The following is a 22,451-nucleotide window of genomic DNA, read 5'->3' as shown; positions in this document are numbered from 1 at the left end:
TTGCACTGTTATATGGGATGAATTGTTGGAAACCAACATCTAGGAGTCTATTATTGTTATTGAAATGGCTCCAGTTTATAAAAGGAAATTTAATCCACTAAGTATATACAAAGCTTGTCTGTCAGTTTCTCTGACTATCCAACAATAGATTTTCTCTCTCTCTCTCTTTTTTTTTTTTTAATTTTTATTTCTTTTTAAAATAAATGTGTCAAAAGCAGTAGGAAAGGGCATCTTTGGTCAGTGCTCTGAGTCAGTTTATTCTGATACTGCTCAAGGCACAAAATATATGTTTATGTTACCATGTTGAAGTAATGATCCCAAGAAATTATTTGCTTTTCTTTTAAGTGTTGTGCCTTGCTGTAGACAGCATGCCTGTCCATTCAGGAATTCATTGAAAGTACAAGTAAGGAGAGGTACACAAGGCTTGAAAAAACCCCAGCCCCACAGAGCCAAACCAGCACAAATTAACCAACTGCACGTTGTAGTTCTTTAACCTGCTTTGATCCTTTCGGACGATTTGAAAATGGCTGCTGTGTTTAACTTTGTGTTTTTCACAAAGGTTTTAACAAAACTCTTAAATTCCTGAATAATCAAAATAAAGGGCCTTATTAAATAATGAGCTAAAGCCTGGTTAAGCAGCTGCAAACAAAGTAAGTAATAAAACTGTGTCTGTGGGTAATGCTGAGTGAGAGCTGAGGTCCAGGATTTCTGCCCTTTTGGGAAGGCTGTGGGGGAAGCTACTGCCTCTGTGCCTGTGGAGAGTTTTCCTGGGAGCAGAACTGCCGTGGAGCTGTGCTGTGGTGTGCAAGGCTTTCCCTGCAGCAGGACCTGGTGTGCCATCACATCAAGTGGGCTCCAGATTGGCAGAACAAAAAGCAGCTTTGTGCTGAGGCCATCAGACGCCCTGAGATTTCTGCTGTGCTGAGGAGCCTGAGTATGCACTGAAACAAGAAAGCTGCTCTCAGTTTCCAGCTCAAGTTAGAAGCCAAGAATCAAAAGTATGGTGAAACATGCCTTCAGAAATTACCCATAATAAGCAAAGGCTTTTAGTAAAGGTAAAGCAGGCTTGTAGACAGTACATTTGAGGTAAGTCTTTCGAAGTATGATTCTAGAATACAATCGTAGACTTTTGCACATGTTTTTCTGCTATGCCACTGAATTAGCAAAAGGAGAGTAAGATTTAAAAAGTATTTCTTGTATCTCTCTGTTTATCTGCTCAGGTTCAGATATACAGCTTGCTTTGATTTAAAGAAGCTCAAGGATATCTAGGGCCATTCTCTTCAAACACAATTCACTATAGGCTTGCTGTGAAAAGTGTTACTGGAAAGGCCAACAGCCTAATTAAGGAGAAGATCTGCAGACATATGCAAACATAATCCAAACCGCTTTTTCATGGGGCTAGTGATTTGAGAAACAACCTGGCACAGCCAGGCATTATCTCCCTAATAGCTACACTGAAAAATGCACTGGAAAAAGAGTTAAACTGCCTACCCCACTTCAATGTTTATATCCTAACTGGGTGGTACTGTGGTACAGAGCACAGCTGTGTGTGCTGGCTGCCAGACAACATTCCTGAGTCTGCCAGTGCAGAGTAACCTTCCTGATGCATCTTTACAGACACTTCTGATTGTTGAGATGAAGTCATTCATGGGCAGGGAGCTGCTACCAACACGATTTCCAAGTTGTGGATTGTGGGTGAGCCTCTTGCTTGTCATGCATGTGTGTACTCCGCATCTTTTATGAGAAAGTTCTCCCAGTGACCTTAGGGAGATGATTGACAGGGCGTTTGGGCCAGGTGACCCCACTGTGGTCTCTTCCAACCTGACCCATTCTATGGTTCTGTGATTCTGTAGTGGAAAGGGAGCCTGTATTTTTGTGAGTTGATCCAGATCTTGTCAAAGTTGAAGGAAATCCTGCAGTGAGCTTTTGCTGTGTTGAACATGAACCAATACTGCAATAAAACATATAAAAATGCTTGTGTTAAAATGAAAAAAAAAAGACATTTGGTACCTGTTGTGTAGCTTGCATGTTTGATCTCCCTAGCCTACAATAGCTTTTCTTTTTTCAGACTCAGTTTATACAGAGTCTGTAGCTGTGGATTTCCCTTCTTAGCTGGTAGTCTTTTCTAGGAATAATATACAGTGGCAGGAGGGAGAACCAGGCTGCTTCCAGAATAAAAATGTACTGCCTGCATCAAACGTCCCATTCACTTTCACATCCTGTATGTGAAAAAAAACCCTTATTTAAAATCTGTATTGCTGTGGGGTCTTGTTGGGGTGGTTTTGGGTGGGAGAAGCTTTTGTGTAGAATGGAAATGAAGTTAAGTGAACATGTACAGAGACAAATACCTTCATGTGTGCTCTCTGCCAGTGCTTTCCTTCCCTCATTTCTGGGGGAGACTCCACAGCTTCCAACCCCAGCTGCAAAGGTGACCTTTGGTTCTAGCAGAAGATCTTTTTCTACTGAGGTGTAGGCTGGAAGAGCAAAGATATCCTTTTTACAGAGTTTATCAAACCTCATCATTGACAATCAGGGTCTGAGACCACTAGTCAAGGGGTTTCTCTGTTCAGACTGGAGCTGTAGGAGGCATTCATGCAGGTACATGGTGGATTGCTGGCAGCCCTCCCATGGGGAATGGCCACCATCCTCAGGAATTCTAATCTATCACATGAAATGGAAAAGTCTTTGATTCAGACAAAGGTTAGGAGTGTTACTCTTTATTCTAGATCTTGAATTAAGCTTGGTAAAAACCCTGATGCTCCTGTGAGTACTATTCAGCTCTGAGTAAGTGCAAGCCAGGTCCAGGGAACGATACCCTGCAAGCCCTTGGGAGAGGTGAGGAAATAACTCTTGGGTGGATTCAGGCTGTCAATTAAAATTTAATTATAGCCTTTGGCAATATGAGAGCAAAGGTTGGGTCTAAAGCCTTTGTGCAGTCCTATAAATATGTTCAAGCCATTAGGTGACAAATTAGGCATTGGTCATCATTGACAAGATAGGTCTTGCCAGTAAACACAATCAACATCGAGTGTGAGACTGTAATTGTGAATACAACTGTGCAGTGACAGAATACAGCTCAGCAGTAGTCTGTTTAATGTAAGAACTCTGCAGCCTACCCACCTTACACCATTGCTTCAGACAGAATGGGTGTGGAGAAACCCTACTACTATGGAGAAACCTGAAATAGGACTGACTTCTCCTAAAAACCCAGCAGAAGATGTGAAGAGATGGTAGGTCTGGGTAATAGGAATGTCCCTCCTGAGAGCATCCAGCCCCAGGCAGTTTGTTGCTAGGCAGAGGCACAAAGGATACATTATACACTCCAAAGAGGAGCCTGTACATTTGATTTTAAGAAAAGAGCTGAATTTTTGCCAAGATTTACATATTTAGGTTTTTTGTGCATGGCGTTTGATATTAATTTTAAAAGCAGTCCATAATTTGCCCTGCTGACTGTTGTGTTTTAACTGTGGCACAATTCTAACACCTCTCATTACATTTTTTCACCTCTGCAATTAACTTATGTAAAATCAGGGTTGCTGGGTTTTTAAAATTTTTTTGAAGAAAATTGCCTAGAGTACGATTACTGTGCAATGGCTTTTTCCAGTGCTCTTGTTCATTCTCTTACACAGTTAAGCATGTGTTCTTAAAATGCAATAGTGGTAATATCATGCAGCTGCAATTTCATTATGGAAACATCATCTTCAGGGGATGATGGGACTTCAGGGACACAGCATAATACAGGTTTCCACAAAAGCATCTTGAGGTTATTTTACCAGCATGATTATGTCTCTCTAGGCATGCCTTGAGACTTCTGCAATGCTCTTGGACTGAATGCAGAATAATAAAAGCTGAAAAGTAGCTCTTCCTTAAGCTTTTAAGCAATTTGACTGCCTTTTTGGAGTTTTTAATAGCTGGGAGGTTTAAAGAGCTGCAGGAGTTAATCAATACATGTATCTATTTTTATATATCTGCATTTACACACATCAGACAACATCTTGTGTATGTGGGTGCTCATGTAAATCCTGTTGGAGTACATCTATTCAGTGATCAGATATCAACGGATTTCTTTTTCTTTCACTTTTCTCAGCAAAAGACAGGCATCATAGAACCTTAAATCTGGCCTTACCTGTTGGCCTTACTACTCCATTACTGCCCTGAGCAGCCTGTTCCAATACTTTACCACTTTTTCAGTAAAGAAATGTCAAGTTTTGCTTTTCTTTTCCATTGCTGGGAAGCTGGGCAAAACCATAATCTAAACCATGCTGCTGCTGTGTCCTTGTGCACATCTGGAATGACCTTGCCCCTTGCAATCTTGGCAAGACATTGCTGATAACTCAGGCTCAAACCACTTCTGTGATGGAACACACAGTGTGCTGTGAGATACTGAGCTTCCAGTAATCTTGTACAGGTACAGGTGAGCATACTGGGGGTGGAAATGGCCTTTTCAAATCTCTTTGAATTGGAAGTACCTCCCCTGGCTGCTGTCTGAGATTACCAGCACACCCAACATTGCTGGGGCACGTGGTTGTTCACAGCCAGCCCAGCCTGATGTGGCTCATGCACCACTCAAGCATCAGCCATATGTACAACCAACTCCTGTTTGCCACCATCCCATAGGTCTGCATGTGTGGTTTGTCCGAGGTCCAGATGCTCTGCAGCTGCAGCAGCCATCTGGCACCTGGGGGAGTTGGAACACTCCGTGCACCACCTGAGGATTTGTGCTTAGATTTGTATTTCTGGATGGAAGAATCTGAGGGATTCAAGGAGTCCCAAAGTGTCTGGAGTTTTTAATTATCACTTTTATTATCAGCCAAACAGTTAGATATATATGTTTAAGGTGTTTTTTTAGTCTTCTCTAATGAGTCATGCTCTCAGTGAAACATGGTCTGTAATTATGTTCTCCCTTGGTTTTCATAGTGTCTAAGCATTCCTTTTATATTTGTCTAAAGCTTGTACTGTTTCTTCTGTCTCTTTTTAATTTTTATTTTGATTCTGTGACTAAGAGAAACAATTTAAAGACCATTCAAGTGTTACCCTTGATGATGTGCTTGTCAGACAACAGCTCGTAACACTCTTGTAGGACTAGAATTATTGGGCATCTTCAAAGCTCAGCTGGCAGAAACCAAGCAAGAGAATTAGCCTGATCTGTGGGATAGAAGAAATCCCTTTCTGTGTTTGCCAGAACAGAATAAAAAGGACCATTGTTGGTGTGAGGGAAGGATCCTCCACCGGGGCCCTGGCCGCTGGCCTGCATTGTGAGACGTGGATTATCCACCACTGGAGGTCTACTAAGAACAGGCTGGAACAACATGTAACTTGGCAGGAGTGGTGCATGCTTTGAGGAGCCTGCCTCAGAGCATCAGGCTGGGCTGGGTGACCTCTCTACAGTGCTGTTTTATCCCTGCTACTCCAATGGAGTTGTCTTTTTTCCTCTTGACAGGCAATACAAATGTAAATGCCTGTGTGTAGCTAAGCAACAACTCTGTCTAGTTCTGAAGTTTTGCCCCCAAAGTAATTTTTTCTATCTTTGTCTGTGAGAAAATAGAGAAGTGGAGGTTCAGACCCCAGGGGAAGGCTGCAGAGATGGAGAGGAGCATGCAGCTCCAGTGGGAGCATGAAGAGGGAAAGCCCATGAGCTGTTCCCATGGCACTGCACTCCAAAGGGCCCCACACACACACTCAGAACATGGAGAGCAGATGGACAGCTCTGTCAAGGGGGCTTAGAATGCAGGATGCACACAGAGAAGACAAAGATACACAGATGGGTTCCAGGAGGGTACTCCAAAATCTGCTTAAATTCCTTTTGAATCTGTCATTTAAAAACTTTAGGAGTTGAACCAGATCTGGAAAATTCATGCCTCTAGGAAAACCTGCTGCAATTCTTTAAATCTACCCCATGCCTTTGTAACCTTTTGAGTTTGCAAAAAAAGGTGTAATGTATTTGGTTTTAAGAAATTATAAGAAGAAACGTATTTAAATTGGCTGTAATTCAATGGAAGGCCTTTTGGATTCTTAGAATGATGTATCCAGGTAAAGCTGGATGGGGCCTTAATTTGCTTGGAAAATGCAACCATCTTGAAGTGGTGGATGTTGAGTTGTTAATAACAGTGGGTTGTTTTAATATGTTCTGACTGACAGGGATGAACACTGTTAAGTTATGATGTATCAGTATTAATGACCCAAGAGCTTTTTCCTTTACTTTTTAAATTTTTTCTTCTGTTTTTCTCCAAGCAAATGTATCTCATCCAGTCCTTGGCTGAGCAAGGTGGGAATGTAGCAAAATCACTCCTCTCTTTGTCCCTTCTGAGGCAATTTAACACCCAAAAGGTGTTTAAGCAATATTCAACTATCCAACAGGGGTTTTATCCAGAAGTTATCACATTTCATTATTTGAATCATTCAGAGTACTCTGGAAATGTCCCAGCATTCAGTGAAAACCCTGACAGCTCTTTGGATCCTTCCTAGGGTGTCCTATTATTGTTAAAAACATATCTAGTAAAAAATAATGTGATGAAAACAGGCAGAAACCCTCTCCGTCTCTCTTGATCTAGTCTAAATTTAGCAAGAAACCCTTGCTTAGTTTTGAATAAAGACAACTTTGCTTTACTATCTTGTGCATACTAATACAGTCTTCTTTTAATGATAAAGAAGGCAGTATTCTTAAAATTTACTTTATCATCAGTAAGCTGGTTAGTGCCATGATACTTGGCTTGGTTTTACTTGGTTTACAGCTGTGACAAATAAAATCACAGAATAGTTTAGGTTGGAAAGGGCCTTAAAGCCCTTCCCCTTTTAAAGCCTTTCCCAACCTATACCTTCATTTTACCTCAACAGTCACAAAATTTGGCAGCCACTACCATCAAACTTTGATTTTTTTACATATTTGCATTCAGATATTTTTTACTCTTATGTTTTTAAATAAGGTTTACCAGGTCTATCTCAGATTCTGTGTATCTCATCTGCCAGAAAAGGTAAGGGAGTTGAGGTATTAACTACTGCTGCCACTCTACACATGCAGCATCCCCAACCTGATGTGCACATCTTATCCACCTGTTTCACGTCTTGCCTTCAGAACATGTTGAAGGGAATGTGCAGGTAGAGGAAGCACAGCTCACTGAAATGAGCCTCAAGCCAGGCTTCCCTCACAGCTTGGCTGTGATATATAACTGACATTGCCTGGTCCATTACCTCTTGCTATTGAGTTGTCTTCCTTTAAAGAAACTTGTTTGTATTGAAGAAGGAAGGTCTGAGCAAATAGGAGTTAGGAATGCAGTTGCATGGCAGTGAAGCCTTAATGAAAATGCACAACAAGCTGGAGAACTGCTGAAAGCAGAAGGCTTTTGAAAGTATGGTGCACTATATACTTTATTTGTGTTATTGGCATCAGAAAGTGGTTTTGGACGGTGTGAATCTTCATCCAGCTACAGCAGAAAACAGCACCTCTCTGCAGTTGCACTCAAACTGCCTCTGTTTGGTAAGGTATGTCCTCTCTGACAGCAGAAATAACGACCCAGTAAAAAAAACTTGACCAAAGGTTTTTTTAACTCCCCATTAGTGTTTCCCTGCTGGTTTTCCTTATTTTCCTGTATCTGAAGCTGTTTCTATCTGTTGTTGTGTTCATTAACTTCAGCTCCAGAATGAGCAGCTGGAATCAGCATATTTCCCTATAAATTGATGAAACCTGGAAGAAAGATTGCAAGACCCTGATGCGTCTTCCCATAGCTGCTGGTTCATGATGGTGAGGAACCAGTTAGTGACCCAGGGTGAGAGCCTGCTTCAAACAGGCAGCTGCTGCTCGCTGTGCTGAGTCTGGACCAGTGAGGCATACATCCATTGCAGCACTGGCAGGAATGTCTGTAGCATTTCCTTTCTGTTGTTTCCTGGTTAGAAACTGCACATTATTTCACCACTGCATATGTATGGCAGTGTGGGTTATCCTACTTATTTTATTATAGCAGTTAAGGTCTTAGGTTTCTCAAAATACTGTTTGCTTTAACAAGGAAATGCCTCTGCTGTTTGGCTTCCTCTTTGCAGCGTGTTTCCAGCAGATAAGGTGTTTGAACCACTCAAGTGTAAAATGTGAAGAAAAACCATCTAACAAACAGGGAAGGTGCCTTTGTTGAGTTCCAGCTGGTCGTGTGGATGGTAGAACCTGAGCAAAGGGAATCTCTGGTGGGGAGCTCTTGTTGCCAGGTGAGGTTAAGGTGGAGCTGTGCCAGCTGCTGCAGAAAGCCCCTGCTGCTGCTCAGTCTGTGCAACACATGGAGGGACAGAATCACAGAATCACTAAGGCTGGAAAGGCCACCTAAGATTGAGTCCAACTGTTCATCACTAACCCACATCTCTAATCCATTCTTCCAACATTCTAAGCTACTCTGTTTCTGTCAGCTGTCTCTTGCACAGATTTACTCACCAGGGTCACTCATACGGGGGAGTTCTGCACCACGAGCCTGTTCCTGTGCTTTGCCAGGTGAATGCATTAGGCAGGAGTTGGTCAATTCCTGTGTCTGAAACTGACTGAGTATTTCAAAGTCACAGTAATTAACTCTGCCATAGGAGCTGATCTGCTGAACTGTTCTCCCAGCTAACATCTGAAATGTGTTTAATGAAAATTCCAGAGCCTAATGGGTCTTGTCTAAAAGACCTACTTCCAATGACTTATTCCAGTAAATCTATGTTTATGAGAGTGCTCAGGTAATCTCCTGGGGCTTATATCACATCCACTGTAGATTAATTTCAGGCTGTTGGATTTATTCTAAACAATTTTCATAATGAAAGTAAGGTCTCGTTTATTTTTATTTACTTTGTAATTAATGTCAGCTACATATTAGATACTTGGAAAAATGTTGATCAAAGGCCTGGGGTGATAAATTGGGCAGAAGTCTCCCCAAAACAAACGGCCAGCACAATCTGGAGCATGTTCTTGAGATTTCAGTGGTTTAAAGAAGGTGACCTGTATGATTATTATTAAATATTTCTGTTTCCATTGTGGGGGTCAAAACCAGTTTCCAGAAAAAAATGGGAAATAATGAATTAACTCATCAAAGTACATCTAGGTCTGTTCTGTAAGGAAGTTTAGCTGTTAATTTATTCAGATCAAGTCACCTACCTCCAGCTGTCTTAAAACACATTCAGAAGAAGGGGAATGTTCATTCTAGCAAAAATAGTACACTCCAAAACTATAAAATTAAGAGTGGGTAGTAATTATTCTCATCTCTGGAATAGAAGAAACTGCAGAAGGCGTTTGAGCAAAGAGGGCAAGGAATTAAATGCGGATGACTCATATCACAGCTTTCAAGGAGAAATTTCGTTTAATAGATAAAACCTGAAGGCTTCAGATGAACATAACCAACCAAGCCGCAAAATGGATAAAATTTACGGTTAATAAAAAACAACCCACAATAGAAAAGAAACTTGAAGCATCTCTAGACATTGCAGAGATGAAATTAAAGGAAGCTGATCAGAGTGTGGCTGTGGCCATATCATAAAATGTGAGAAGATGGTTAATAATCTAGATAAATGCCACAGCAAATGTAACCACATCCTGTTTGAGGTCCACATCACAGCCTCACCTGCAGCACAACTTTCAATTCTGTTTGCAAAAGGATTTTTAAAATAAAAACTACTGAGAAAAGCAGGTAAGAGATAAGCCAGACAAATGGCAGGCAGGGAGTATACAGGCAAGAGGGGATGTGCTAAGAGATCTGAAGAGAAATCTTGCACTTCTGTCTACTTTGGTTGCAGAAGCAAGTGTTTTAAATCAAGAGACATCAAATCTGATGTATTGAAAAGGCAATACACAGTTTCACTGAGGAGCCACTTGTCCTCAGATGTTGCCTCTTTGCTGGACAAACATTAAGCACTAGAAAAGATGTAAAAAACCACCCCTAAAATTGCTAAGATGGCAATGCATTTATTGCCATAAATAATTGCCATCTTCAGAAATCTACTTAAATCCAGAGCAGGCCCCAGGGAACTGCAAATGTACCAAAGGTTTTCTAGGCACCATATGGTGGTTATGAAAAAACCTAACACAGGCCTATTTTTGAGTCAGCAGAATGGCAAAGAGGAGGGCTAAGCTTTGGAAAGCAGCATGTTCATGGTTATGAAACCCAAAGTGGTAGACAGGCTCAAGCCCTCGACACTTCAGCAACACTCAGTCTATATCGTTTTGCTAGGGGGACATTAATCAAGTGAGAAAATACTCTTGCTCCAGCCTGTGAACGAAGCAAGTGTCATGACAAAAGAAAAGCAAATAGAGCTATTTTAAGATATTGGAAGAGGCATTAAATGCAGTCATGTGTTCGCAGAAGGTTTAGCCTTGGCTGCTGTCTCTTGTCCTGGGTTGTGAGAGCCATGGCAGCCCAGCCTTGCCCTGGGCAGGCTTTGCAGAGCTTGTGTCATCCTTGATAAAACAAAGCCTGATAGTGTACAACTACCTACAGAAATGCTGGCAAAGCATTTCAGAGAATGTTCATAAAAGCATGCTGAGTGCCTTTAGGACATCTGCCTTGCATGAGGAGATTTCTGTTGCTGTGATCTCCTACCCCGTGTCAGAGAGACACCGTGTGATGATTTTTAAGAAATTCATTAGAAAGTGTCCAAAGGGGGGACACAGGATGGGGAAGGTCTGGAGGGGCCCTACAAACAGTGGCTGAGGGCACTTGGTTTGCTCAGCTGGAGAAGGGAAGATTGAGGTCAGAACTCCAGGGGCTGCAGCTCCTCCCGAGGGGCAGCTCCAACCTCTGCTCCCTGGGACAGGGACAGCACCCAGGGAACAGCTGGAGCTGGGCCAGGGCAGGGTTAGGGTGGACATCAGGGAAAGGTTCTTCCCCCAGAGGGTGCTGGGGCACTGAACAGACTCCCCTGGGTTTGGTCGTGTCCCCAAGGCTGCCAGAGCTCCAGGAGCATTTGGACAACACTCTCAGGGATAGCTGGGGTGGGATTGTTGGGGTGTCTGTGCAGGGCCAGGGGCTGGACTCGATGGCCCTTCCAGCTCAGGAGAATCCATGAGTCTGTGGTTTTACTGGTGCTGTCACTGTCCTTCTCCATGGCACTCCCAGAACCTCTTTTCCCTTCGTTGCTTTTCCAGCTCTGGAAGACCCCACAGCTGCCGTGTTTGGGAAGGTGGAGTTATGTGTATATTCATATGTCACATTGGGAAAGCGCATTCCAGGCAGTGGTGGTTTCCTTGCTATGATGCAGCTCCAATGTCTACTGCACTAATTCTATTTTATCCTTGATATAAACAACCTTAGGGATAAGCAGATGTATTTAAATAGGACACATTTGAAACTGATCTTTTATTGTTTCGATATTTCTATTATTTAGTAATTAGATCAAATGGACCTGAACCTAATAACAGAATTTGGCACTGAATAGTTAATTCTGTAATATAATCTGCAAGATCACTGGAAAGAGCCAAATTCAGGGTTCCAGTGCAGAGGATAAAAGTTTATTTTTGCTCCCCTGTGGCTTAGATAAAGGATGTTCGATCTACTGAACACAGATAGAGTTTCAATTACTTATTGAAGTTGGAGTCTATTGGTAAAACTAGAATAACACTTTAGAAAATGTAAATGCTTAAAAGAGTGAGCTTGAAAATTGCCTACTGAGGTATTACCCTAATGCCTTATAGAGTGCAATTCTGCCCCACAAAATGAAATAGAAAAAGATCCAGCTGTAATAGGATATTGCACAAAGGGGAGAACTGGGAATTTTGATTTAAAATAATAATAAAAATATTTTATTAGCTGGTTTTATTTAATTTTTGCAAATATTTTTTGCAAACCTCTGAAAAACATTGTAAGTCCATCTGCACAACAGATAAAAATTTGTACAACAGATTTTGTTATTCAGATTTGTCCAAAATTGTAATGAAATGCAGTACAGAATGGTCTGTGTCCTATTGTCAAAAGTTGCCCAAAAATAATTAGAGTGCCTCTCTGATGCATGACCTGAAAGCCCCATGTTTTAGCTGCTTTTCCAGCTTCTAAGATCTTTGGGATGTTTGCACTGCCCCCTTGATTACAGAAGTATTTAAGAAGCAATGATATTATGAGGTGACACTATTTCAAAACAATTATGATCCCCTATAAAGTGCAAGTAAATTATTAAAAAAACCCACTCACAACTAGTACCAGCAGAAACATTGTTTATCCTGTTTCCTACAAAAGCCGAGCTATAAAGCCACCTAAAGACCCAGTTAAAGAAGGTATGGAAGGACAAATGAAAATTAGGCATCCTCATTCAAATCCTCAATTGTTTCCCACAGCATTTTCCACCATCCTGAACCATGGCTGGCTTTGAGTTCGATGTCCTGTAGAAATGAGGGCTTTTGCCGGTGTAGGCTGTATATTCTAATTTTTACCGAATGTTGTGAACTGCTTTAACTTGGTGGCCAAGGAGTGACTTCCTGGGCAGGAAAGAGTAGGATCAGCATGTTGGAAGCTAGCTTTAGGTGGTGCTGTGCCCAGGTGAAGTGCTGAGCCACCCTCAGCTCCTGGTCTGTCAAAGGACAGCACATTCAGCCTCTGGAAACTGTCACCCTATTTGCAGTTTATTACATGTCATAGAATCCCAGAATGGTCTGGGTTGAAGGGACCTTCAAGAGAATTTTGTTTCACCCCCTGCCATGGGCAGGGACACCTTTCACTATCCTAGGGTGCTCCAAGGCCTGTCCAGCCTGGCCTTGGATACTGCCAGGGATGCAGGGGCAACCTCAGCTCCTTTGGGCACCCTGTGCCAGGGCCTGCCCATCCTCACACCCTTTCATTACCAATGTAATGAAAATTGCAGATTTAACTTTCCAGTGTGCCCTGAAGCACACCCAGCCCTCATTCATTCCCAGTGACATTCTCACAGTTTCCTGAACCTGTTGCTCAGGCATTTAACTGTGAAAGCCACACACTTCTTTTCCCTGTCTAATTCAAACTTCCCTGTCTGATACCCATATGCTTTGCTCAGATAAAAGGTGACATTCAGGTGATGCCTGTTGTTCCAGCTGAGGACTGTGTTCGCTGGGTGCTGTCACCTGGTGCTGCCAGAAACCAGGACTGAAACCTCACTTTGGTCTCCAGCAGCAGCACAGATTTGTCCCCATCTCTGGTGTTCTGACAGAGGCCCTGAAAGGTGATGTATAGTCTTCAGATGAAATTCCTAGAGGCAAACCAATTCTTACAGCTATGGAAATAACAGGGCTTTTGAAGTCTTTGAAAACTGGCTTCCTTTCCAGGAGGGTGCTGGAAGAAAAAACACTGAGATTGTCTGACGTGCCTGAAGCCACTCTGGTGTTCAGGAGCAGCAGACACAGTGCACATCATTTGAAATGATCAGTGTCTCAGCAGCTTGGTCCCATCTCCCAGAGACATGAGCTCATGAACCACTGATCTCTCATCCAATATGCAATTATACATCTTCCTCTTCCACTCTTTCCTTGGGGTTGCACTCATGATTATTATGGATTGATCCTTTAGCAGTGGGGAGCTGGGTGTCATTTCATGCTTGTGGGGATGCACAGGATTTACTGAGCTTTACAGGGCCTGGGTGGAGCATGTCATGAGAAATGGAAGTCAAGGGTCAAACATAACAACTGAGGCTCTTCTTCATTCTGTTGCATTCTCATATAATGGAGCATCATTAAAACCTCTGGTAAAAGGATAATAAAGCTCACAGAATTTATCTGACATTCTGAAAAGGAATTTGCATGTTGAAGAAAACACTGTCTTTTAAACAGTTCTTGTTTCCAAGTTCACATTCTGTGCCAGTTTTCCATGCTAGTATTATCTTAGAATTCAGTGGCTATTATCAGAATTCCATCTTCGAATACAGCCGTTCCAATATTTTGGTGCCGTGCACTTCATATGACCTTTTTAATATTCTGTTGCTTGACTGCTGCCTATTCCTATTCTTTTTGCTATTTACGGTTTTCTAGCCCCATGGGGAAGGAATAACTGCACTGACTAATAATGACTGCTGGAATGAGCAAAATAGTACCTCAAGCAGCTACAGGCCAGCATGGTTATGGAGTTAGGATTTGCAGCAGTCTCATCACAGTGGCAGTCCCCTCTGTTCCCAGAGCAGTTTCTGAGTGCTTTGCCATCATCTCAGTCACTTGCAGAGAGCAGGAACAGCACTAAAGAGCTGTTCCAAAAACATTTAAGAGACCGTGTCAAACTGTAAAGAAAGTGGGCATTATGAGTACAGGTGTTACTAGGTTTTTCCTCCTCTAGTTCATCACGGGGGTTTCTTTAGAGCAACAGTTTACAAGCAAAAAGAAATGAAGCCTTAAAAATGAGGCTAAGAAAGGACAAGAATCTGCAAAAAATCAGGATCAGGGAATTAAGTTTACATAGCAAAACTGAGATCAGAAACTGAACTTTCAGCACAATTTTTTTATGAGGTAAGAGTAGGATCAGAATGTTCCTTCCTGCTTTCCTTCCAAGCAGAAAGGAAAATTGGCAGATATCTTTCGGTCTCTCTGTCCCTCAGGGCTGGGTCCATGGTTGCTGCTGAAGCAGGACTGGTCCCCTTGAGCGGCTATGACAACTCCATAGCACTGAAAGCTTGGAAGTACCAGGAGATGCCTTGCCCTGCCCTGGAAGGTTGGCTTGGGAGCTGGGAGGTTTGTCCTGCTTTCAAAAGTTCATTTAAAAGGACTAAATGTTATCAGAACTTCAAAGATAGGTTATTGGTAGTTTTGGGTACATGGCTGAAATCCAGAGGATGGATTTAAAGAAGGGAATCAACAGTATGTATGATAACAGCTCATTATGGATTTATTATGTTTGTGTTTGTGAAAGAATTCTTCTACTCCTGCATGAATGAAAGTGAGCAGACACATCCTTCAAGTACCTTAAGGGGGCTTATGAAAAGATGGAGACTGACTTTGTACATGGGCAGATAGTGGTAAGACAAGGGGGAACATCTCTATATCTGGATTAGATACTAGGAAGAAATTGTTCCCTGTGAGGGTGGGGAGGCCCTGGCACAAATTGCCCAGAGCAGCTGTGGCTGCCCCTGGATCCCTGGCAGGGTCCAAGGCTCTATGGGGCTTGGAGCAGCCTGGGTAAGTGGAAGGTGTCCCTGCCCAAGGCAGGGGTAGAACTGAATGGGCTTTAAGGTCCTTTCTAACCCAAGCTATTCTTGGTTCTGTGATACTTGCACACTTAAAGTAGCAGAAGAGGAATATGAGCTTAGGGCATGATAGGACCCTATCTTTTCTGGCTGTTTCTTCACTGTGACTTTGGCAATATGTGAAGGGCAGCACTCCTGGGCTGCAGAGTGTTTTTCCTTTGTTTGTTTAGCTTTTGCTATGGGATAGAAGCTGTAACACATAGCTCTGAAGAATCATGGAATATGGAATCATCAAGGTTGGAAAAGACCTCCAAGGTCAGCCAGTCTTCAGCCAAAACCCAACCTGGTCACTAAACCATATGGCAAAGTGCCATGTCTGCTCTTATTTTGAACAGCCCTGGACTCTACCACATCCCAAGGCTGTTCCAATACTTAGCCACTCTTTCAGTGATTTTTTTTCCTAATATCCAGCCTGAACCTCCCCTGGTGGAACGTGAAGGTGTTTCCTCTTGTCCTATCACTTTTTACATGGGAGAAGAGATTGAGAAACCCCCTGATTGCAGCCTCCTGTCAGGGAGCTCTGGAGAGCGAGAAGGGCCAGAGCTGCTGCCTGGGAAAGGCAGATGTCTATAAATAAAGTGAATCAGATGTAGAACCCGATAAGGAGAGAGGAGAGTGTGCAAAGTGTGCTCTGTGAGCCAAATGAAAACATATGGCTTAAGCTTGGGTTGTGTGTGCTGCAATTAACACTGTAAAGGTTATCTGAATATTTTCCTCCCATAGCAAGAACCTAAATTATCCCTTTTATCCCAGAATTGGCAGAAACAAGAAAAATACAGACTCTTCAGGAGGTGGTTTGCAGCCCAGTCCCCTGGGAGAGGAAGGGAGAGGGTGAGATACCCCTGACATTCAGCAGAGGAATCCCAGTTATGCCTCCTCTTTGCCAAGTCCAAATCTGTCTCTTGTGAGAATGCTGCTGGATTGGTAACATTCAGCATCAAGGAATTTGCGCTCAGCAAGGCACCGGCTCCCAAATGGAGGTGCCTGGGGTCTGATTTCTGGGGTCAAAGGGAAATGAAGAGCCTTTCTCTCCTACACCAGCCCCCGATGCACAAAGACAACTTTTCCCCTAAAGCCATTTCTGCTTCACATTTGCCCTAATCAAAGAAAAGGGACTCACATCCTTATTGACCTGTGGAAGAAATCTCTGAGGCAGGTGCATGAATTCTCAAAGCAGTTGGGGTGGGGTCATGGCTCCCTTTGCAAGGAACTATGTGTTAGAATTTTTCTGGGCAACTTTGACTCCTCAGCCTAGAGATCCCATAATATGCAAACATTAAGGGCCTGCTAACAAGATCAGGTCCCTGTATAGAGCATATTCCCTACAGCTTCAGAATGACCTGTGTTATAAACAAACCCAAGGAAGGTTTCCTACCTGTCCTAAGGCAACTCCAAAGCCTGTCCAGCCCTTGGCAGAGAGCTCTGTGTGCCAGTGATTGACTCCTGGCTTTGTGTTCCCTGTGGCACTTTGCAGGGTTCAGAGCTGGCACAGCTGGTGTGAGGCACCTTCATTTAATGGGATGGGGCACTGTAGAACTGCTGTGAAATGAAGGAATCAAGATGTATTCTGTGACATTACATATGAATTTCTCCTTGTAGGAACTGAGTAAATTGAAAGTAATGTTCTTTGAAGCTTCTCTAACTCAGTCTTGCAACCTGCTGTTGAGGGATGCATTAAAGCAAATGCTGTATCACAAAACCACAGACAGTGTGGTTTCTCAGCTGCTTCTGCCTACCCTTGTGTTTGCAAAACTTCATTAGTATGTTTTTGCAGTAAATAAGTGAGAAAGGGATCACAAAAGAGCTCACATGTTGCTCATAGATGCTGCTGTGTAGACTGTTCACTAGCAGCCTGCGTCCTTGCAGTCAGGGCTGGAACAGCCTGACTTAGCAGGAAACTGATGGAAATCCCACTGCCCTCCTATTCCTCTGAGACCAGCAAGTGCTCGGGGCAATGTCCCTTTAGGATCTGGATGATTTGGCCTTTGCACATTGTATGGTTCCTAATGCCACACATCCTCAAATGTTGCTGGGAACTGTGAAAGCCAGAAAGGGCTGCACTTCCACCCAAGCTACAGACAGCTCAGTAGGGAGGCCCCAGCTCAAGTTGCCCAGAGCAGCTGTGGCTGCCCCTGGATCCCTGGAAGTGCCCAAGGCCAGGCTGGGCAGGGCTTGGAGCAGCCTGGGGCAGTGGGAGGTGTCCCTGCCATGGCAGGGGTGGCACTGGATGAGCTCTAAGGTGCCTTCCCACCCAAACAGTCTGTGATTCTGTGATATCCACCCTTCAGTTGCTGAGAACCAGCTGCACCTCAGTGTGAGGAAGGCACTGTTCCCTCTGAGACTGTGTAACTTGTGTTTGATCCCTAAACATGCCTTTCTGCTGGCATCCCCTGCTTCGAGGGGAAGAGCAGTACCCACTACTGGTATTTCTAGTATTTTTTCAGGTTGCCAGACAGACAGTTGTCTGTTTTCACTTTACAATCCTAGCATCTGGGCCCAATTCCTCCAAGAAATAGTCAGGGGTGAATTTTTTTTTTCTCCTCTCAATCTTCACAAATTCCCCAGCATCCCATCTCCCTACCTGTGCCCTCCCTCCCCTATGGTTTCTCTCAGCACTTGGAGAGCCCTGATCATGAGAGGGGAACCCTGGATAGAGAGGGCGGTGGTCTGGTCAGGATCTGCTCCTGGGAAGAAGAACCTTCTGTCACAGACCTGAGTCTCCACACCCACACTCCAAAGGATTTTCCTCAAGACTTAGTGGCCTGGCCATAACCTTTTGGATCATGATTCCCTTTTAAAGGAGTTACAGGATAACCCTCACCCCCTTCTTTCTTCCTTTCCTTCTTACTTTCCTTCTTCCTTTCCTTTACTTTCCCCTTTCCTTCCTCTTCCCCAATCATATAAAAAACCCAGTTTACTAAGCCATTTCCTGTGTTTATTTCTCTTGTGGGATGCAGTTCCTGATGTGGAAGGTGCTCCTGCTCCCTGCTCTTGCTCTGTGTTCGTGCACAATGCTGGAGAATGTGGTGCTGCAGGTGGGTAGGTGCTGGTGCAGGTCCAGGACCATCCTTCTGCTGTCCACAGCTCTCCAAACACAGATAAAAGGGCTGCCTAGTTTGGAGCATATGCAGTCTAAGTAATGTGAGAGCCAGAAATACTCAGGAGACTGATACTCAGTGAGGGAAAAGGAGATGCTCCCTCAGAACACCGAAGAAAAGCAACAGATACACATCACTAGACAAGGGTGGGTAGATGTTTTCATGTGTAAGAGAAAAGTGGGAGACGGTGAGGAGAGGAACCTAGGGAGAGGAGACTGCTGCTCTGCAGTGCTGTGGGTTGTGGAGGCAGGAATGGCAGCAGAGCACAGCGACTGCCTCAGATGGAGACAACGCTGAAAGCATCACTGCCTCTGGAATATGTTCTGGGCTCAGAACACAAGTTGCTAGGAAACTTTTATATTAAAAGGCATTCATCTTTAAACCCTGGGAACATAGTAATAACTTCTCCTCTATGCTCGGGAAGCTGCTTTAATGTCAGTCCTGACATTACTGAGACAAGTAATATGTGAGAGAGAGAAAAATACCTTGAATTATCTTGAGCAAAGATTAAAATCTAACATTATTTTTAGATAGCTTGCAGGGTTTAACTGAGGTTTAGTCATTCTGGTGTGACTAGCAGACACTGATGAAACATAGAATCATACAGCTGTAGAGTATCCCAAGCTGGAAGGGACCCACAAGGATCATCCAGTCCTGCAGTTTTTTCACTCTTTCTTTTTTGTTTGGGGCTGTTTTGTTGGGGCTGTTTTGTTGAGGGTTTTTTTCTGTCAGTTTTTCCTTCCTTTCCTCCCTGACTGGTGGTACTGCCATCCCAACAGTCCCAGACAGATGTGATTACCAGCCAGCAGCCTGAGATGCCTGGTGACTGCAGTGGTGGCTTCATTCTTCCTGTTACCACACTGCATCACGCCAGTCCACTCAGGGAACTGCACAGTACTTGCTGCTTTTATTTCCCCAGTGTGCTCTCTCCCTCTGTGCTCTGGGCACACCAAAGTATACCTGGCTTATTTCCCATGTCAAATTCACAATTTAAAGCATCTTATATGACATGTAATGGTCCCCTAAAAAATAAACAAAGGGTAAAATATCCCCCAAACCACTGCTGATAACAGTACTATGAGTAGTTGTAGTGGAGTTTTATTATTACTCTCACTATGGGACCTGTCCCAGGGTGTTGGCACCTTTCCTGTAGTATGTTGAGCCTCTATCGTTGCTCTGGGGGAGCACTGCAATTCTGAATCATTCACTGAGAGAGAGAACACCCTGCTAGGGTTGACATTAAACATGTTAAGGGATTCTAAAAGTAACATCCTTGGAGCTCTGTGCAATGAAGATTGTTGGGCGTTTTTTTTCTGGATGAAAATGATGGCCTTTATCACATCAGCTGATAGACCTGGAGAAAGCAGACATGTTTTTGAACTCAACCCAATTCTAACTTAACACTTGTATAATGACAACGCAGTGGAATTGGCAACCAGCAGTTCAGCATGAAAAACATTTACCACATGTTTGCCAAAATTACCTGTAACATGCAGGTGTCCTTAATATGTGGTTTTGAACTGAGAAGATCACTGAAGTATTTGGCAGTAGAGCAAAGTAGACAAATAAGCACTCTCTTAACAAGGAACTTGTTATTTCTGTTAATAGTTATTTGTAATATTTATCTAATGGTCTACATCTTAAAGGACATGATGTGTCCACAGCTCAAAATACAGACACACATGGAGTTGGACTTTATGATCCTTATGGCTCTCTTTTAGCTCAGGGTATTCCATGATGCTATGGTAACCTGTGGGATGGATGAGTGGATCTGCACTGCAGGATCACAAGTTGAATAGTGGATAATAATTATATTGCAGGGAATCTCTCCCTCAATGCTCTACACCTGCCACATAGGTAGCTGCAGACTGAATTATGGCAGCATAAAGAGAGATCAGTTCCTTTGAAATCATCTAATGCTTCAACGTTATGGCAACACCTTCTCTCTCATGCCACTTGGTGGTGCTTAGTGATTTTGGCTCTCACATACATAATTTTGTAAACTTACTCTTCAATTACACAACCAGTTGTCACTATGTCTTGAAAATGGGCCAAATCCCTGCCCAGAAAGTAAACCATAAATTCTAATGAGCAAGGTGCTGGTGCCTAGCTGCTAATGACTTTGGTAATCATCTCTTCTTCTCAAAAGCAATAAAATGTATAGTGTGCTAATTTCAAGGAAAAAGTTAAAATATGGGCTTAGAATCTTTGAATGTATGATATCTAGGATAAGAGATGGGTAGAATTGTGTCACATTTGGTTAATTTTTCAGATTAAAAATCATGTTTTAATTTCCCTTGCAGATTTTTGGGATGTATCTGGGTGGGAGACCCCCCATTCCTTTGAGTGCATGTTTTTACTCAACAAGCACATGCACAGTGAGCAGACCCACAATTAAACTAGGAAATTATTATATCACACGCTGATCCTGCCTTCATTTTAATCAATGGCCAGTCAGTGCAATTAAACCAGAATTGGGACCTTGGCTCAGACATAGGTCTTGTGTTTAGAGCCTACTTGGAAATTCAGGACATTGCTCCAATTTCACTCTGCTGTCTTCTAAACTATTTGTTAAGTATAAATTAGTTGCTCTGCAAATCTTATGGAATTCTATGTTTTTATTTTTGTCCAACACTTATTCTAAATTATCAGACAAATACTACTGACCAATGAATGATATCTGATGTTTTGAAAACACTGAATTTTAACATCTGAACCTGAACTCCAGACCTTGATGTTTGGTACCCAAAGTGAGATATGCTGCTTTTATTTTTGGAGGTATGTTGTAACTGAGAGGTCTCAAAGGCTCTTCCTAAACCCTCCTCATGCAGGATGCCAACTCTTGGCAGAGTCCCGAGATCAAGGGTTCATGTGCAGCCTTTTGCTGTTATCAGGGAGAAGAAGGAAAAAGAACAAAGGACTCAGTCCTGGAATCTATTGTCTGTGGTCTGAGGTAGGATCTTCAATGGATTTTCTGGCTTCTTCTTGGGAACTGGAAACAGTAATTGCAGCTTCTTTATACCGTGGTATTTCTCACTTTCTTCTTTGTTGTGTTGGACTGACAGATGAGAAGGAAATTTTGACATAGCAATGTGCCATACTTATTCATCAAATACTGAATACTGCTCTTCTGGAGTATTATTCTACAAGGCATAAGAGTAAGAGTGATATTCTATTATGACCTCTAAAAACAATTCAGAGGTAGCTGTGACTCTGAACATACACACCAGTGGCTCTCCACTAATTCTTATTACAAGAAAAAAAGCCACACATGTAGCTTAAACTGTGATGCAGCTTAAACTGAGGTAGTTTGGAGAAAATGAGGCTCGTGGGGAGGCCTTTTCACTCTCAGCATCTCCCCGACAGGAGGGTGTAGCCAGATGTGGGTTTCTTCTCCCAACTAACAAGTGACAGGACAAGAGGAAACAGCCTCAAGTTGCCCTGGGCGAGGTTTAGATTGGGTAATAGGGAAAATTTCTTCACTGAAAGAGTTGTCCAGCTCTGGCACAGGCTGCCCGGGGCGATGGCAGAGTCACCATCCCTGAAGTGATTTAACAGATGTGTAGATGTGACACTTGGGTTACTGGTGATTAAGGTGGTACTGGGTTAATGGTTGGACTTGATGACCCTAGAGGGCTTTCCCAACCTCACTGAATCTATGGCTTTTTCAGATGTTTGCAGGGGATCCAGCAGAGAGAAGAGCAACATTATACTAAGCAACTGCATACGTCTGCAGGAGATGACACAAGGCCACCTCTCCTGTGTAGCCCACACTCCATGTCTGAGCACTGAGTCCATGGATGCACCTATTTATCCTGAATGTACTGCCTGCTTTCCAATGATTCCAGCAGAGCAGTCAGCATTGGCTGAAAGGCCTGGTCATGTATCTCAGTCACCTTGGGACTCCAAAAGGTTCCTTGTCCTTGTTGTGACCCCTAAACAGGCTTGAAGCTCTGCGTGTCCATGTGGTGACTCCCCTCAGGAAGCCAGTGATGTTTGCTGCTTACTTAAAAGCTCTTAAAAATGAAGTGTCAGTGTACTAAACAGGAGGCTTCTCATGAGGAGGGTGGAGGATGAAGGCTGTTTGGAGCACAGGTGTTGACTCCACAGGTCTTTCATTGCCATCCGTGTGTGACACAGTTTCTGTATTCCTTTAGTGGTTAACTTTTCTAAATATTGTTTTAACTTCAGGTTAATGTTATGATAGAGGTACTTGTG

At 43.1% G+C, this 22,451-nt stretch overlaps 1 long non-coding RNA gene across 1 annotated transcript; it reads left to right on the top strand.

Annotated features, from left to right (window-relative positions):
- Positions 1-1,658: 1,658 nt before the first annotated feature.
- On the top strand, positions 1,659-21,984 carry LOC118691573 (uncharacterized). The gene is made up of 3 exons (XR_004981032.1): positions 1,659-1,695; positions 21,128-21,186; positions 21,905-21,984. It is a non-coding gene; the product is annotated as an uncharacterized LOC118691573 (long non-coding RNA).
- The last annotated feature ends 467 nt before the right edge of the window (positions 21,985-22,451 follow it).

Source organism: Molothrus ater, chromosome 11, assembly GCF_012460135.2.
Source record: "Molothrus ater isolate BHLD 08-10-18 breed brown headed cowbird chromosome 11, BPBGC_Mater_1.1, whole genome shotgun sequence".
In the NCBI taxonomy this organism is placed as follows: domain Eukaryota; kingdom Metazoa; phylum Chordata; class Aves; order Passeriformes; family Icteridae; genus Molothrus; species Molothrus ater.
Note: the sequence above shows the minus strand (reverse complement) of the source record. Positions and strands in the feature narration are given on the sequence as shown.